We start from the raw sequence: 17,684 nt of genomic DNA on the forward strand, positions 1-17,684 counted from the left end.
GTAGGAGATCAGTGAGGTAAAGTAGGAAGGGATGAGCTGATTGAATGCTTTCAAGACGATCTGAGGAATTTCTGTTTAATGTGGATATGGATGGAGATGGATGAGGAGTAGGAAGACAGGGGCTGAAAGTTTTTCAGAAAGTGATCTGAGTAGCAGAGTGAAGTATGAACTGGAGAGGGGAGAGGCAGGGAGGTTAACGAGGAGGTTGACACAGTAGTCCAGGTGGGATATTGCATCAGCATGGTAACACTGATTATATATGTATGTGTGGGTGGGTGTTTAGCAGTGCTTCTTTTTCAAGGATATTACTGACAATAAGATCCTAATCATACAAAGCTTATATGATTGAAAAGACTGACACTAACTTTCACACTGTTTGTACACACACAATAAAAGTAAGAGGCATGGTCCCTGTCCACAAGGAGGTTGCCATCTACTGGGGAAAAGCTGGGAATAGTTTATTAAATATCCATTTGAAGAAATAAGATAATGATTATTAGTAGGAAAGTGAGATTCTTTTATTGTCTTTTCATAATCTTTATATTCATTCATTCATTCATTCACTCATTCAATCGTATTTATTGAGTGCTTACTGGGTGCAGAGCACTGTACTAAGCACTTGGAATATACAATTGGGCAACTTATGTGTATCCCCAGTGTTATCAATCAATTATTGAGCGCTTACTGTGTGCAGAGCACTGGACTAAGTGCTTGGGAGAAAATACTACAGCAGAGTTGGTAGACAAGCTCCCTATTATCTGGGAATGGAACATTTTAAATAATCTGGAAATCAGGAAAACCTGAAAAGGGCAGAAGGCTGCTCCAGACCCTACTGCATAGTTTCTACCTGAAGCCATAATCTTTTCTCTCTGACAGTACAATTACCTGCTAGAAAGGGATGTATGCTGAAGATGATTATAACTGCAGGGGGCTAGAAAACAAAGAGATCAGCTACTTGTGAAAAAAAAATGTGATGCATAATATTCTTAGCAAAAAAAATAAAACAAAGGGGGTGGGTGGGAGAAAAAGCTAAGGTCAAAGACACCATCTCTGAAAACATGCACCATATCATCAAAAAGCCCCAATGACTTCTGCAATTGTTTTAAAAATTGGATTCTCTTCTTCCAATTAAGAGCTTTTGGGCTCTCCCACTAACAGAGCCATGCACCTTGACAACCTTCTCAGGACCCAAGGCCTAGTGGATTCAACATCCCAAAGCCATCATCACAGCACACCAACACAGCAATAGATGATAATTTCCCTGCTCCAATTTCTATCCAAACTCCTGGAACATCATCATTTACAACTGCTGCCTTTACATCCCTCTCTTCCAACTCCCTTCTTGACCCACGACAATCTAGGCTCCACCACCTTCATTCTTCAAGTCACCAAAGTGGCATGGCCTGGTAGAAAGAGCACAGGCCTGGGAGTCAGGGGATCTGGGCTCTAATTCCAGCTCTCCCACTTGCCCGCTGTGTGAATTTGGGTAAGACACTTCAGCTCTCTGTGCCTCAATTTCCTCAGCTGAAAAATGGGGATTCAATACCCATTCTCCCTCCCCCTTAGACTGTGAGCTCCTTGTGGGGCAGGGACTGTCTATCTAGGGAGTGTCCTATCTTGTATCTACCCATAGCACAGTTCTTGGCAGGTAGTAAGCACTTAATAATGTCATTATCCTCATCATTATCATCACCTCTAATTGCCTCTATACATCCTAATCCTCCTCAGATGCCTTTGCCACTCCTTCCTTTCTCCTAGTAAGGTTATCTAATCTTGTTATCTCCAACACAGTTCCTTCTTCCCAACACAGTTTCTTCATTGTCTGTAGCTGCTTTCTCAGTCCCATTAAAAGGCTCCTTTTCTGCTTCTCACTTCCTAACTATGGATGTAATCACAAGGACTTGTTTTGAAACCCTTATTCATCTTACTTTATACTCATTCTCTCAGAGATCTCATCGGCTTCCACCACTATGTGTATTACTCCCAAATCTATCTCACTAGCCCCAACCTCTCCGACCATCTGCAAACTTTCATATCATCTTGTGTGCAAGACATCTCCATATAGATGTATCATTGGCAGTTTAAAGTTCAGTATGCCAAACACTGAACTCCTCATCCATTCTCCTAAAACCTCTGCTCCACCTAACTTTCCCATCCCAGTTGACAACACCATCACTGTTCTGAAGTCCTCAACTTTGACATTATCCTGGTTTGCTCATTCTCTAGAGATTCTCACATCCAGTCTATTGCTACATCCTATCATTTTTTCCTCCATAACATTTCCTGGGTCCAGGCTTTCCTCTCTGTGCAAATATCTGGCCACCAAACTGGTTCAAGCATTCATTATATTCATGATTTGATGAATCTATTAATCCCCTCACAGGTCTCCTTATCTCTGGCCTCTCCCAGTTCCTGTCTATACTTTTATACCCAACTCATCTTCATAAATTAATATTTTACAAATGACTTCTCTCTCCTCAAAAATCTCCAGTGGTTACCCATTCATCTTCATACCTATATACAATAGGAGTAGGAGGGAACATACGCAATTGGTATAACAAGAATATGGAAAAATGGGGTACTCTAGGTGAACTAGATTATCTCAAAGTCCTTTATACCCTTAGGATTATGTAATTCTATTGCCTTGCTAATGGTTTGGTTGATGCCAAAGGTCCCAACACTCTTGCTCTCCACCAAGAGAAAGATGACCTGAAAAGGCAGCCTGCCCTAGTAGTAAAGACCACAAGACTAGAGAGAGGAAACCCAGGTTCTAATCTCAGTTCTGCCACTGGCCTGCACTGTGACCTTGGGCAAATCACTTACCCTCCCAGTGCCTCAGTTCCCCCATATGCAAAATGGGGATAAAATAACTGTTTCTCATACCATCTAGATTATGAGCTGCGTGTGGGACAGGGACTGTATCCAATCCAATTACCTTGTTTCTACCCCAGAATTTAGCAGAAGGATCAAGTTGAACTTCAGAACCATCTGAGTTTCCCATCTTGAGGCTTGCAATTATCTCAGAGGCACCTGAGCAAATGCCAAATACTGTATCATTTATAATGTTAACTTGTCACCCAGGGGATCACCCCTGGTATTCAATTTTTTATCATGACAACAGTTATCACCAAGAGGGCAAGTGGGAGTAATGGAGAAAAGTATGATTTTGGTGCCTTGAATGGATTTCACCCTCTGGAAAATGCTGGAATGGAAAACATTTCCAAATGCCCATTATCTAGCCATTTTATAGGTGCCATTGGGAAGCCAATGCCAATTGAAAAGATTCCTTTGAGTACTGTGCCAGCTCCAAACTCAACTGCATTTGTCACATGACACTTGGCATGGAGTAAGTGACCCTGAGAGTCCTCTACAAACTGATTAAGGGGCAGGAGTGCAGTCTGGGCATGTCTACCAGTCTGATCCCCACTAGAGTTTCATTCAGTCAGTGGCAGAGCACTGTGCTAAGCATTTGGGAAAGTACTGTGCAATGGAGTTGGTAGACACCGTGTCATGAGGCAGCCCATGGATCAGAGTGTCAATACAGTAAAACATTTTCTGGTCTCATGTGATTTTCCATCACCCACTAAGCCAAAATGTCCAGAAACTAAAGGAAAAAATTTCTTAGCCTTGCAGAGAGGGCTGAAGACCCCACAGAAAGTCTCTCTGGGCTCTAGAGAGCATTTGTTCCTTTCCTCCCAAGGTGCCAACTAGACAAATGACTTTTGTTTTATAGGCCAGTGCAACCTGCAAAGAATTAAGAAAGAGGAACAACACAATAATCTGTCACGAACTTCTCATCCGTGAATTGATCCCACCCCTTCTTGAACTACGGATCTTTTCTGCCTGGCCAACTTTCTGTGGTAATGAATTCTACATGCTTACCATTTGATGGGTGAAAAAAAAAAGGCTTTCCCTTTGTTTGTTTTGAACCTACCACCTTCAGGATTCAATAGGTAGCACTGAAGGGTGTAGACAGGCAAAAGTGGAATTGTTCCCTAAATCCCACCCATAGAAGCCTAATCTCTTCAGTCTATTCTCACATAAAAAAGGTTCAAATTCCCCTGTTCAACTTGGTTGTCCTTCTCTGAACCTTTTCCAGCTCTATTATGTCCTAACTAAAATGCACTAACGCTATAGTGTTGAAGTTGAAATGAATGAATTCCAGCTCTTGTCTTCCTAAGTACCCAAAAAAGTACATATGCTGTATTTTATCATGCACACTAGCTAATGTGAAATCTACTAGGCAATTTTGTCGCAACTTCTTGTTGCTCCAGCTCTTGAAAAAATAACCCATTTGCAAAGATCCTCAAACTTTGATAACTTTACAAAAGATTGAGGATTGCACTTCTAGTGTCAGGTTCTAAACTGTATATTCAGTGTTACTTCAAGAATAAGTCAGGTGTTCATACTGTTGGCTTGAAAAAGAATTTAGAAGTATATGCAGAACAAGGAGTGGCATTATCATAAGTATTTGATCTGTTTTGACATCTACCCTTTATCCAAGCCTGTTTGAGGTGATTCAAATCCTCCCCCTTGCAAATGGCAAAGTGATGAATCATCAAACCACAGCAATACATTCAGTTCCTCTGCAATTCTTAAGGGAAGCGAGTTTGCTCACAAAATGGATACTGATGGTTAATCTTCTGACACATTTTCTCATGCCAGGGGAAAAAAATGAACATCACTATAGCACATTTGTTTTCAATAGAGCTTTTTCCAGAGAGTCTTTAAAAGTAATGGTCCGAATCAAAGCAAAATTCAATACACTTGTCTCTATGTATACGCATTTACCTATATAGATGTTTCAGTTTGATGAAACTTTAGATGAAACTTTACATTTTAAAAACTACATAAGATTATTCTTCCACCAGATTCTGCTTTTAATTTCCATACTGTAAATATCAAATGCTTTTCTTAATATTTGTCTAACCCATCTGTGCAATCCCAGGGTGATCTACATGTTTTTATTTCTGAGCTAATCTTTTATCCTTTCTCAGGCATGTAGTACTTTGAGCAAATTTACCTGGGTCCACTGTTAACAAGCCACAGCTCCAGGCAACTGACTTCTTGTTCCCCCAGATGGAAAGAAACTGAAATGTGGATAATGCAGACACCTGCCATGGGGCACTTAAAAATGCATGACTTTAATGAGGCAGCAAGATACTGTTTCAACAAGAAAGAAAAGCATCTGGTGGATGGGTTGTTGTTAACTGCGTGACGCCCCCTAACACCACCACCACCTTAAATTTGTTAGTGTTTTTATTTTTCCTGAAGGGTTTCCACATAATTTCCCATTTTGCCCACATTTTTTCAGCCCTGTGAGATATTGAAGAGGAAATTGAGGCAAAAAGAGGTTAGGTCACTTGTCTGAGGTCAAACAGCAGGCCAGTGGCAGAGCTGGGGCTAAGAATCGAGTCCTTGGATTGTCAGGAACATGCTCTTTTAATTAGTCCATTCTGCCTCTTTTGCTCTTAAGTACTCTGACCAAAGTCTTAGAAATAGTTTCTTTTAAATACTTTTCCCCTATATTTATTTCCTCAGATGCCATTTGCTCTGGTTGTGTGGCAGAAACAGGGAAAAGACAAACAGGAATATAAAAAATCCTCCACAGTGCCAGGCTGGAGAAAAAACAGGTGAGGCATAAATACTGTACAAAAAACCCTGTGGATCAGAGTTGACCACAAGCTGTTTAAGTCAGCAGTATAGTACCATTAATTAAAAAAGGCACAAGATTATGGTATTTGATTGGGAAGGTCCATGAAATAATCCTATTTTGGTTGTGTTGGTCATATCTTTGTTAGAGCTGGTATCTAGTTTGGGCCACGACTTTCTTAAAACAGATATAGAAAAACTGGGGAGTATCCAGAAAAGAACAACAGAAAACTTTTTATAGGGATGGGGAATAGTTATATATGAGAAAATAGTGAAGGATTTGGAGTTGTTCTGCCTGAGAAAATTCAATCAATCATATTTATTGAGCACTTATCTATGTACAGAGCCCTGTACCAAGAGCTTAAGAGAGTACACTACCACAGAATTAGCATACCAGTTCCCTGCCCCTAAAAGACAAATAAGGGCTGATATAACTGTCTTCAAGTGTTAAAAGATTTTATGGGGAGGATGCTGACAAGAAGTTTTCCAAGTCCACAAGGGATCAAACAAAGAGAGCTTAAATTAAAATGGGAAAGATTTTAGTTGGCCATAAGGAAGATCTTCTTGACAGTCTGGATGATAAAACGCTTTAACAGTATTGTGGAAGGAGGCCGCAGAGTCTTTATTCCTGGAGATCTTTAAGAACAGAATAGACAACCATCTGTGCTGGGTGGTTTAGTTATTTTCTGCCTGGAGGCAGAGGGCTGGACTAGTTCATTTCTCCAGATCCCTTCTAGCTCTGTGATTTGATAAAAACGTTGGAACTGACTTTCCTCCTCAAGGCTTAGTGATGTTGTGAGCGATAACAGACATTCTGACAGCAACACTCCCTTTATTGCATGGCACTGACTTCCTAATGATTGCAGATCTAGGGCTGGAATAATTAACCAAAATGAATAGAGGCCTAAAATGAGGAAAAACCACAACTTGCAGTGAGTCCCAGTGATATGGTGATGCTTTGATTATTTTTTCACAGCAGTGCAGGGACATTTTAATTGAAATGGCTGATTTCTGGAGATGTGATCTTGCCCTTCCTACACAGGCAAGAGGAGGCAAACTACATGCAAACAACTGGCAAATCAGGATCAAAAGAAACGATATCCTGAAGCATAGACTGTCTACCAGCATTTAAACCAAGCAACTCCTCATCATGGTGCAACTTCATTAGGGAGAATATTGGATGAGAATGGATGACCAAGATGAGGCTGTATAGTGAGCTCAATGAGGGATGCCATAAGCAAGTAGGGCAGAGGAAATGCTTTAGATTCCCAATGAAGAACCATTGCAAGCAACCGGGCATAGTTGTGGCTTGCTGGGAAAACAGATCATCCTGGTATTTGGCAAACAGTAACTTCAGTAGGATTATGATACCAAGAGGCACAATTGAAAACAGCACCAGGCAAGGGAAATTGCAAACCAAAAGATTACATTTACACACACACACACACACACACACACACACACACACACACATACACACAAATTGTCATTTACACATTGGGAGACAATCCCACCAAATTCATCTTCGAAAAGTGGAAAGAAAATGGGCCTCGGAGTCAGAAGGTCGTGGGTTCTACTCCTGTCTCGGCCCCTTGTTTGCTGTGTGACCTTGGGCAAGTCATTTCACTTCTCTGTGCATCATTTACCTCATCTGTAAACTGGGGCTTGAGACCGTGAACCCCAAATGGGACAGGAACTGTGTCCAACCTGATTTGCTTGTATCCACCCCAGTGCTTAATACAGTGCCTGGCACATAGTATGCACTTAACAAATACCATCATTATTAGTATTATAACTGTGGCCTTTGATACATCAATCATCAATGGAATTTTCTGAGCGCTGTGTGCAGAACACTGTACTAAGCACTGGGGAGAATAGAGTAAAAAAGAGTTGGTACTGATGTTCCCTGCCCACAAAGAGTTTACTGTCTAGAGTGGGAAATGGACATTAATATAAATAGATAAATTACCAATATGCACATAAGTGCTGTGTGGTCGAAGGTGGGGTTGATATCAAATACCAAAGGTCACAGATCCAAGTACTTAGATGATGCAGGAGGGAGAGGGAGTCAAGGAAAAGAGGGCTGAATCGGGAAGGCCTTCAGGAGGAGATGTGACCTTAGTAAGGCTTTGAAGGTGATACCCCTATGGCAATAGCAAAAATATTTTGGGAGTATTAATGTGATGACTACACGTCCTCAGGTTCCTTCTATACGGGTAAATATGGCAACAAAACCCTGCCACTGAGTTAACCCATTTGGGCTACAGCCTTAATCACATGTCAGATTCCCTAAAATGCTAATTTACCTAAGAGGAAAGTTTTATTTTCAGTATTTTTCTCCTTCTCAAAGATTGTGCCTTGATTATCTTGCATATGAACACCCCCCAAATTCTAAATCTTGGTATATCATTGAAAAATAGTTCTCGGGCAGATCTTCAACCAAAAGCCATTATGGATACATTTTGAAGCATGGAACTGCTCAAGCTTTTTCATTATGTGCAAACGTGGAGAGCATAGTGTGATCTAATGTAAAAAATTCTCAGACCACACCTCACCTTCATTCAGTGGAAATAAGGAGTTGAATGGAATTAATCACAGCAATTAGAGAAGATGACGCAACTCTCTGCCCTTTGTATAACACAAAGAGGAATCGAAATGGGGTGGCCTAACCAAGGATATCAAAGTGATTTTGAAACCATGTCAGTAATCCCCATCTTGATAGGTACTCTCTACAGTGAGTCACCAATAGGTAGGGTGACTTGTCTAAGGTCACAGGATAAACTGTCAGAGAATCCACTAAAATCCAAGGTCTTCGAGGTACACTCCCTCTCACAGAAGGAAATGGTGGTGGTGGAAGTCCGTGAGGTGGGTGGGGAAGGAAACTGTCTGAAGATACGATCTCTAAAAGTATCAATATAGCTAGAGTATGTTAGCCTTTGTCTTGTTCCTAAACCTCTTCTTCACAAGAGCTCCCTCCTTAAAAAGAAAAAAAAGCTCCCGGCACCACAGATGATAATAATAATGGCATTTGTTAAACGCTTACTATGTGCCGAGCACTGCCCTAAGCACTGGAGTAGATACAAGGTAATAATAATGTTGGTATTTGTTAAGCGCTTACTATGTGCAGAGCACTGTTCTAAGTGCTGGGGTAGATACAGGGTAATCAGGTTGTCCCACGTGAGGCTCACAGTTAATCCCCATTTTACAGATGAGGTCACTGAGGCACAGAGAAGTGAAGTGACTTGCCCACAGTCACACAGCTGACAAGTGGCCGATCCGGGATTCGAACCCATGACCTCTGATTCCCAAGCCTGGGCTCTTTCCACCGAGCCGCGCTGCTTCTCTAATTTTGATCTCTCCCCTCAAAGAGTTTATACTCTTGCAAGGGAGAGACTCACTAAGATAAATTACAGATCAGAAGTTAGAGTATCAAGTGCTACAAAGAAGTGGTAGGAAAGGAGAGTCCAAATGCTTAGGGAACGTGGACGTACAGAAGTGGCAATTAAAGGGAAAAGAGTGAGGAGAGATGAAGAGGTTTTCAGGAAAGGCTTCCTGAGGCTATGTGATTTCAGAAGGGCTTGGAAACGGGGAAGAGCAGGGGGTCGCCCCTTGGCCGAAGCTTCGAGCAGAAGAGAGGCATGAGAAAGAGATTCCCTCATCAGTAAAATGGGAATTAAGACCGGACGCCCGACCTGAGACATGGGCTCTGTCCCATCTGATGATCTTGTAACTTCCCCAGCATCAAACACCAACGTTATTATCAAATACAGTGCCTGGCACACAGTAAGTACTTAAATACCATTAACAAGAAAAAAAAATGTTGGCAGCAGGAGAAATTTGGGGAGGTTGAGCGAGAGGCTGGATTATCTTTGCCGCCCATCTCCCATGTTTAACTGCCTGATTCTCAAAGGCAGGGACCCTTTTTATCTTCTCTTTTTATTATAAGCTTCAGGGCTCTGCTCAATAAATACGACTGATTGGATTTTTCACATTCGAAACGGTGTGGCTTGGTGGAAAGAGGCCGGGCTTGGGAGTCAGAGGACGTGGGTTCCAATCCCCGCTCCGCCACTTGGACGCTGTGTGACCCTGGGCAAGTCACCTCACTTCCCTGGGCCTTGGTTACCCCACCTGAAAAATGGGGGCTAAGGCTGTGACCCCCACGTGGGACCCCCCGATTACCTTCTAGTGACCCCGGCGCTGAGAAGAGCGCTTGGCACTCGTAGTAAGCGCTTCACAAATGCCCTCGTCACCACAGTAAGCGCTTCACAAATACCACAGTAATAATTAGTATTATGGCCTTATCTCATAGTAAGCACTTCGCAAATACCACAATAATAATTATAATTACGGCCTTATCTCAGACTAATAATAATGTTGGTATTTGTGAAGCACTTACTACATGCAGAGCACTGTTCTAAGCGCTGGGGTAGATACAGGAGAATGAGGTTGTCCCACGTGAGGCTCAGTCTTCATCCCCATTTTCCAGATGAGAGACCTGAGGCCCAGAGAAGTGAAGTGACTTGCCCACAGTCACACAGCTGACAAGGAGCAGAGTCGGGACTAAAAATAATAATATCATTTGTGAAGCACTTACTATGTGCAAACCACTGTTCTAAGAGCTGGGGGATACAAGGCGATCAGGTGGCCCCCCGTGGGGCTCCCAGTCTTCATCCCCATTTTCCAGATGAGGTCACTGAGGTCCAGAGAAGTGAAGTGACTGGCCCAGGGTCACCCAGCTGACGAGCGGCGGAGGTGGGATACGAACCCACGACCTCTGACTCCCCAGCCCAGGCTCTTGCCACTGAGCCCCGCTGCTTGCTCCTCGATTCTCTTGCAATTCCCCGCTGATGGCTACAGCGATTAAGGACAAGGGGTTATTTGTGAAGCGCTGACTTTGTGGCACAAGCCCTGCGCTAAGTGCTAAGGCAGAGTCGATCCGATCGGGTAAATTGAGGAGGGAGGGCTCGGTGTGACCCAGCACCCCAGCTTATGAAAACATAACCCAATCATAATAATAATAATGATGTTGGTATTTGTTAAGCGCTTACTATGTGCAGAGCACTGTTCTAAGTGCTGGGGGAGATACAGGGTCATCAGGTTGTCCCACGTGAGGCTCACAGTTAATCCCCATTCTACAGATGAGATAACCGAGGCACAGAGAAGTGAAGTGACTTGCCCACAGTCACACAGCTGACAAGTGGCAGAGCTGGGATCCAAACCCATGACCTCTGACTCCCAAGCCCGGGCTCTTTCCACTGAGCCATGCTGCTTCCCCTATATAATCATGATAATAATCATAATATATGGGATCATAATCACGGGATTTGTTAAGCGCTTATGATGTGCCAGAGCACTTTTCGAAGCGCTGGGGTCATCAGGGGGTCCCACGTGGGGCTCCCAGTCTTCACCCCCATTTTGCGGATGAGGGAACTGAGGCCCAGAGAAGTGAAGTGACTTGCCCAAGGTCATAGCTGACGAGTGGCAGAGCTGGGTAATCAAGTTGGACACAGTCCCTGTCCCCCATGGGGCTCACACTCTTAATCCCCATTTTACAGATGAGGGAACTGAGGCCCAGACAAGTGAAGTGACCTGCCCAAGGTCACACAGCAGACAAGTGGCAGAGCTGGGATTAGAACCCATGACCTGTTCAGTCCCAGGCCGGTCCTCTAGCCACTTGGTCATGCTGTGCCGGGGGCAGCAAAGGTATTATGGGGTGTAGGGCTTTTGTTGAAGTAAAAACATGCTGTTTAGTCATCTTTATCAATCAGGGTATCAGCAAGCACATTGCCCTCTAACATTTATTCATGGCTCTTGTGTCTGCACCACATGAAAGCAGGGTAAGCGGACAGTCCCGGCTTTCAAGCTCATCTGAATGATTTCATCTCCAATTGAATATGTCTCCTAGGTTTTCCTCCTTAGTCAGCAGCCATGCCTTCGTGGGACCAGATCATTTTTGAAGGGAAGTTTTTTTTGGAAAAGTTTCCTTTGGGGCCTAGATCAGCACAGGACAGAGTTAGGGGCCATGTAACAGAAGTGGAGCCTGTGCCAATCAGATGTTTTGACTCTGCATGACACTGGGACGCAGCGTGGCTTAATGGAAGGAGCCCAGGCCTGTTGTCTATTGTGTGAACTTGTGTAAATTACCTATCTTCTCTGTGCCTCGGTTGCCTCATCTAGAAAATGGGAATTAAGACCGTGAGCCCCACAAGGGACACAGACTGTGTCCAACCTGATTACCTTGTATCTGCCCCAGCACTTAGTACAGTGCCTGGCACATAGTAAGCACTTAACAAATATTATTAAAAAAAAATAGTCCCAACATAGAGACTGCTTGTGGAACCCTGGCATCAGCATGTCCAGTTGATAGACACATGAAATTTAAATTTTTCTAGCTGTTTACTATCCCCCTCACTGTCAGCTTTGGGGGTACTCAGGGACATCACCAAAATCTAGCAGGCTAACAACTGGGTGAAAAATCACTGAGCTCCCCCAGGCAGAAATTATCAATCAAGAGGCCTCCTGAACCAATCTGACCAGTCAGGACTCTTATCTAGAGATGTAATAATAATCCCTTGTATTTGTGGAGACTTTATTTTTCCAAGGCACTTTCATATTACTTATCTCATTTTGTTCTCAACAGCATCCCTGTGAAGTAGAGGCAGGTACTATTTATCCCCATTTTATAGATAAGGAAATTGAAGTTCAGAGAGGCTAGGTGACTTGTCTAAGGTCACAGCGGGCCAGTGGCAGAGCTGAGAGTAAGGTCCAGCTCCTCTGACTTCCAGACCTATGTCCTCGCCACTAGACCACACTGCCTCTCAAACTCTCCTTTCTACATCAGCACTGTTAATGATTTGGCTCCTATCTTGCTGCATTTTAACAGAACATCTTAACTAATGGTAGTTAGCAAATCTGTGAGACAGTCTGGCCCACGTGAAACAGGGCCTGTGTCCAACCTGACAAGCTTGTATGTACCCCAGCACTTAGAACAGTGCGATACACATAGTAAGCATTTCACAAATACCACAGAGCATGGGCCTGCCAGTCAGAAGGACCTAGGTTCTAATCCCAGCTCCGCCGCTTGTCTGCTGTGTGATCTTGGGCGAGTCACTTCACTTATCTGTGCCTCAGTTACCTCATCTGTAAAATGGGGATGAAGACTGAGTCTCATGTGGGACAGAAACTGTGTGCAACCTGATTACCTTGTGTCTACCCCAGTGCTTAGAACGGTGCTTGACACATAGTAAGCGCTTAATAAATACCATCATTATTATTACTAAATAATAGGGACATTATTATTATGAAGAATGGAGATTCATAATCAATCAGTGGCATTTATTGAACATTTACTGTGTGCAAAGCACTAGACTGTGAGCCCGCTGTGGGCAGGAATAATCTCTGTTGCTGAATTGTACTTTCCAAGTGCTTAGTACAGTGCTCTGCACACAGTAAGCATTCAATAAATATGAATGAATGAATGAGAAGATGCTGAGAAGCAGTGGTGCCCAGTGGAAAGAGCACTGGCCTGAGAATCAAAGGACCTGGATTCTAATCCTGGTCCCCCACTTGTCTGATGTGTGATCTTGGGTAAGTCACTTAACTTTTTTGTGCCTCAGTTACCTCATCTTTAAAATGGGGATTAAGACTGTGAGAGCCATGTGGGATATAAAGTATATACAACCTGAATATTTTATCTCTGGCCCAGGGCTTAATACAGTGCCTGGCAAAAAGTAAGCGCTTAACAAATACCATTATTAAAAAAAAAACATGATTACATTTTCTCCACTTATCATCAAGGCATTCTCATACAGAATCAGCTAGCAAAGCAAATGTTTGTGTTCCTACAATCTGATTATGACTTGTATCATTATTTTCCAAGTTGTATCTCATCTTCCTATCTTTTTAGGGGTGCTCAAATGAATGAATTTGATAGCACTTTACTGCCTTTGCCTCTGTTCGAAATATTTTCCTCTATTGACAAGACAAGAGTCTGATTGTTGCCTCTTAATGGACCAAAATTTTCATATTTCTTTTATATTTTATATTTCTTTTCTTTAAATATCTAAGAATAATGACTAGAATAAGCCATGAGCCTCTCTTTATAGCTTTTTGGCCTGGAAGAAATAGAGGAATATTACTCTGTTTCCTTTTGCTAAAAGGAAAAAAAAATGAACAGGAATCATCTGGTCGGCATATTCAGGATCTTGACTAAAAGTTGTTTTGTAATCTGGCCTTTTTTAAAAAAAATTTCCTTCACCCCCAACCTCTTCCTATCTAGTCCATGTGTTTAACTCTTTAAAGATCCAGAAAGGATAAAAATGATTTAAAAAAGGCTATTCCTTAATGACTGCTGCTGCTTCTCCTTTTTTAAAATGGGTGAAACTGACTGACTCATCATCTTCCTGAAACCGGAAGGTGTGAGTCACTGTCCTAGAAATGTGGTTCACAACACTTCTCTCCCGTAACATATAATCAGTAATTGGCCTTTTCATTTTAATATCTCTGGGCATTAATTGTGTTGTCATTCTTTTCTGCCAATAGGCCTGAGGTTCTCTTGTTTAAATAGGTTTGAAGAACCCATCTCCCTGCCTTATTACCACATAATTAGTGTTTCTTTTTCCAGACTGGGAGTTTCCCATTGTAATGATGTAGGCTTGTCTTGCAATTAGAGTGGTCAGAAAATAAATCCTTCCTTCTCGTTATTTCTAGTCACAGGTTCTATGTGCTTTCCATAGCTGTTAGAAGAGCTTTATTTTCAGATGAAATACAAATCCTAATAAATGAAACAAACCCTTTTGATTTACACTTCTGGCCTTGGAAAACATCAGGGACATGTCTCTTTCAGCTGACTGTTTTCCCGAGTGAGCACTCTTTAACTTCAAACAACTTCAAACACATTACTGCTTGGGAGTGATAGGATATAGGAATGGTGAAGTGGCTAATTCAAAATGGCCACCAGCAAAGGTTGCTGCTGCTTCCTTCTGTGCACAAAGGAGGGAGGAGGTAACCAATTTTGTCACTTTCTGAGAAACTGCCATAGCTCCGTTTAAATAACTCAGAAATATTTAAACTGGCCACTGACCAGATACATGGTGGTGCTTCAGTTTCATGGAGTATATGCTTCATGTCTTTTTATAAAGATAATTTGCTGGAGCAGTTCCCCACCCCCAACAAAAGGCAGAATCTTACTTTGTAAACCCAAGCAGGTGATGATTTTGGCATTTGGTGGAATTTCTTGGATCAAACAAACAGTGGAGATGTGTCTCACTTGTGTCCGTCAAATAGCAAACTGACATTGTATTCATTTGGCAAAACTGATTTTGCCTTGTATCTGTGAAATCATCTTAAGACATCTATTTAGGGAGAAAACAAGGAGATGATCAAGGGAAGGGCTTGGAGATGGGGGTGGGGGGGTGGGAGGGGAAGATAGATCCCTCCCTGGAGACTGAGTTCTGAAAGCCAGAGAATGGGTGGCATTTATGGCATTGGCCTTGTCATGTTAGCTCTCGGGGAAAGGGCAGGCTTTCTTGGTTGAGAGGACTCCCAGAAGAGAGCTCCTGAAGCTCCTGATTTTGGATTGGCAGCTGTGGGAGTTTCCCTTTCCAGGAGAACCATATCTCAACTTGTCCTCAGTGCTTGTCCTTGGTCTAACAAGGCAGTCACTGAGGCCCTGAAGTGGCCTGGCCACTTTTGCCCCTGCTGCTTGTCTGCTGTGTGACCTTGGGCAAGCCACTTAACTTCTCTATGCCTCAGTTACTTCATCTGTAAAATGGGGATTGAGACTGTGAGCCCCACAGGGGATAACCTGATAACCGTGTATCTTCCCCAGTGCCTAAAACATAGTAAGCACTTAACAAATTCCATAATTATTATTATTATTATTACCTCTGACTGGTTAGGGCTGATATCAGTGTGGCCTAGTGGACAGAGCACGAGCCTAGGTGTCAGAAGGACCTGGGATCTAATACTGATTCTGCCACTTGTATGCTGTGTGACCTTGAGCAAGTCACTTCACTTCTCTGGGCCTCAGTTGTCTCATCTGTAAAATCTGGATTAAGACAGTGAGCCCCATGTGGGACATGGTCTGTGTCCAATCCGATCCGTTTGTATCTACCCCAGTGCTTAGTATAATGAAAAAAAAATTAAAAGATGGGTCTACGTGGAGGAAGGAGGCACATACGGATGAGAAGAATCTGTTCCTCCCAACCTCCCCATCTGTTATCTATTTTAATGTCTCTCTCCCTGTAGACCTTAAGATCTTTGTGGGGAGGGATCATGTCCACGAACTCTATTGTACTGTACTCTCTCTAGCATGTAATTCAGTGCTCTGAACACAGTAAGCATTCAATAAAATATATTTTTATTACTCTATTTATTTTGTTAATGAGGTATACACCCCCTTGATTCTATTTATCGTGATTAAGTTGTCTTTTTTTTATCCGTCGGTCTCCCCTGATTAGACTGTAAACTCATCAATGGGCAAGGATTGTCTCTGTTGCCGAATTGTACATTCCAAGTGCTTAGTACAGTGCTCTGCACATAGTAAGCACTCAATAAATACTATTGAATGAATAAAAGCCATTGCTTGATTGCTTGATTGATGCCAGGGAAAGAACCCCTTATAATGGCTGAGGACCCATACCACCTTCAAACAGTTTAAATGTATGGATTCACATTTAACTGGACAGACCTGTGTCACCATGGGATTCCACCCTCTTTAATTTCCACCCTCTTTAATCCCTTTCCCATCATCATACTATTCTATTGCAATATTTCGTACTTACCTCATAAAACACTGAATCATTACTGAGAGCGTAAATGCAGAATCTCCACCCTTATATCAGGCAGGAAGTGTTATACAGTATGATAGTACCTATTCTTAACTGTACTTACTTCTACCTGCCATTAATCATTTCTCGTCCCCTTATGGTTCAATATGTTTGAAAGCACTATGACTTTTTACGTACCGGAATTTACACGTAGCTGGGTCCACATAAATTAATTAAAGTAGATTCTTCCCCATACACTGATACTGATACCGATGCTTAGCTTTCACCTCATGCACATGAGTTCAAAAGTATGGGTTTTCATTTACCTTTCTACTTAGATTGTGAGCCCATTGTGGGACATGGACTATATTTGATCTGATTGTTGTATATCTACCCCAGAGCTTAGAATAGAGCTTGACACATAATAAGCCTCTAACAAATACTGTAATTATTATTATGATTAATGTTATAATTATTATTCTGCTGGGAAAATATGCCTCTTCTTACTCTGCAGGCCCAGTAATAATAATAATAATGAAATATGCCAAGCACTGGTGTAGATCCAGTATAATCAGATCAGACACAGTCCCTGTCCCACATGGGGCTAACAATTTAAGGTGGAGAGAGAGCAACTGTTTAATCCCCATTGTACTGATGAAGAAATTGAGGCACAGAGATATTAATTGACTTGACCAAGATCTCACAGCAGGTATATGGCCAAGTTGTATTTAGAACCTAGATCTTCTGACTCCCAGACCTGTGCTCTATCCATTAGGAAAGCAGTGTGGCCTAGTGGAAAGAGCACAGACCTGGGAGCCAGAGGACCTGGGTTCTGATTCTGGTTCCACCACTTGTCTGTTGTGTGACCTTGGGAGAGTCACTTCACTTCTCTGTGCCTCAGTTTCCTCATCTGTAAAAAGGGTATTCAATCCTGGTTCTCTCTCCTACTTAGACTGTGAGGCCCAGTGAGATAGAGACTATATTTGACTTGATAATATAGTATCCACCCCAGTACTTAGTACAGTGCTTGGCACAGAATAAGTACTTAACAAATACCACAATTATTATTATCATTAGACCATGCTGTCTCTGTCCCAAGCATTTTGTTGCTGGACGAGAGCAGTGATGAACTGATAGGCATAGAATGACATTATAATATTTCTTCTTGGAACATAAGAAATGCCCTTATTGGGTCAGAAAAATGATCTTTGCCAATTCTGTTGTATTGTACTCTTCACAGCATTTAGTGCAGTGCTCTGTACA

The sequence above is a fragment of the Ornithorhynchus anatinus genome, chromosome X5, assembly GCF_004115215.2.
Source record: "Ornithorhynchus anatinus isolate Pmale09 chromosome X5, mOrnAna1.pri.v4, whole genome shotgun sequence".
NCBI classification, from domain to species: Eukaryota; Metazoa; Chordata; class Mammalia; order Monotremata; family Ornithorhynchidae; genus Ornithorhynchus; species Ornithorhynchus anatinus.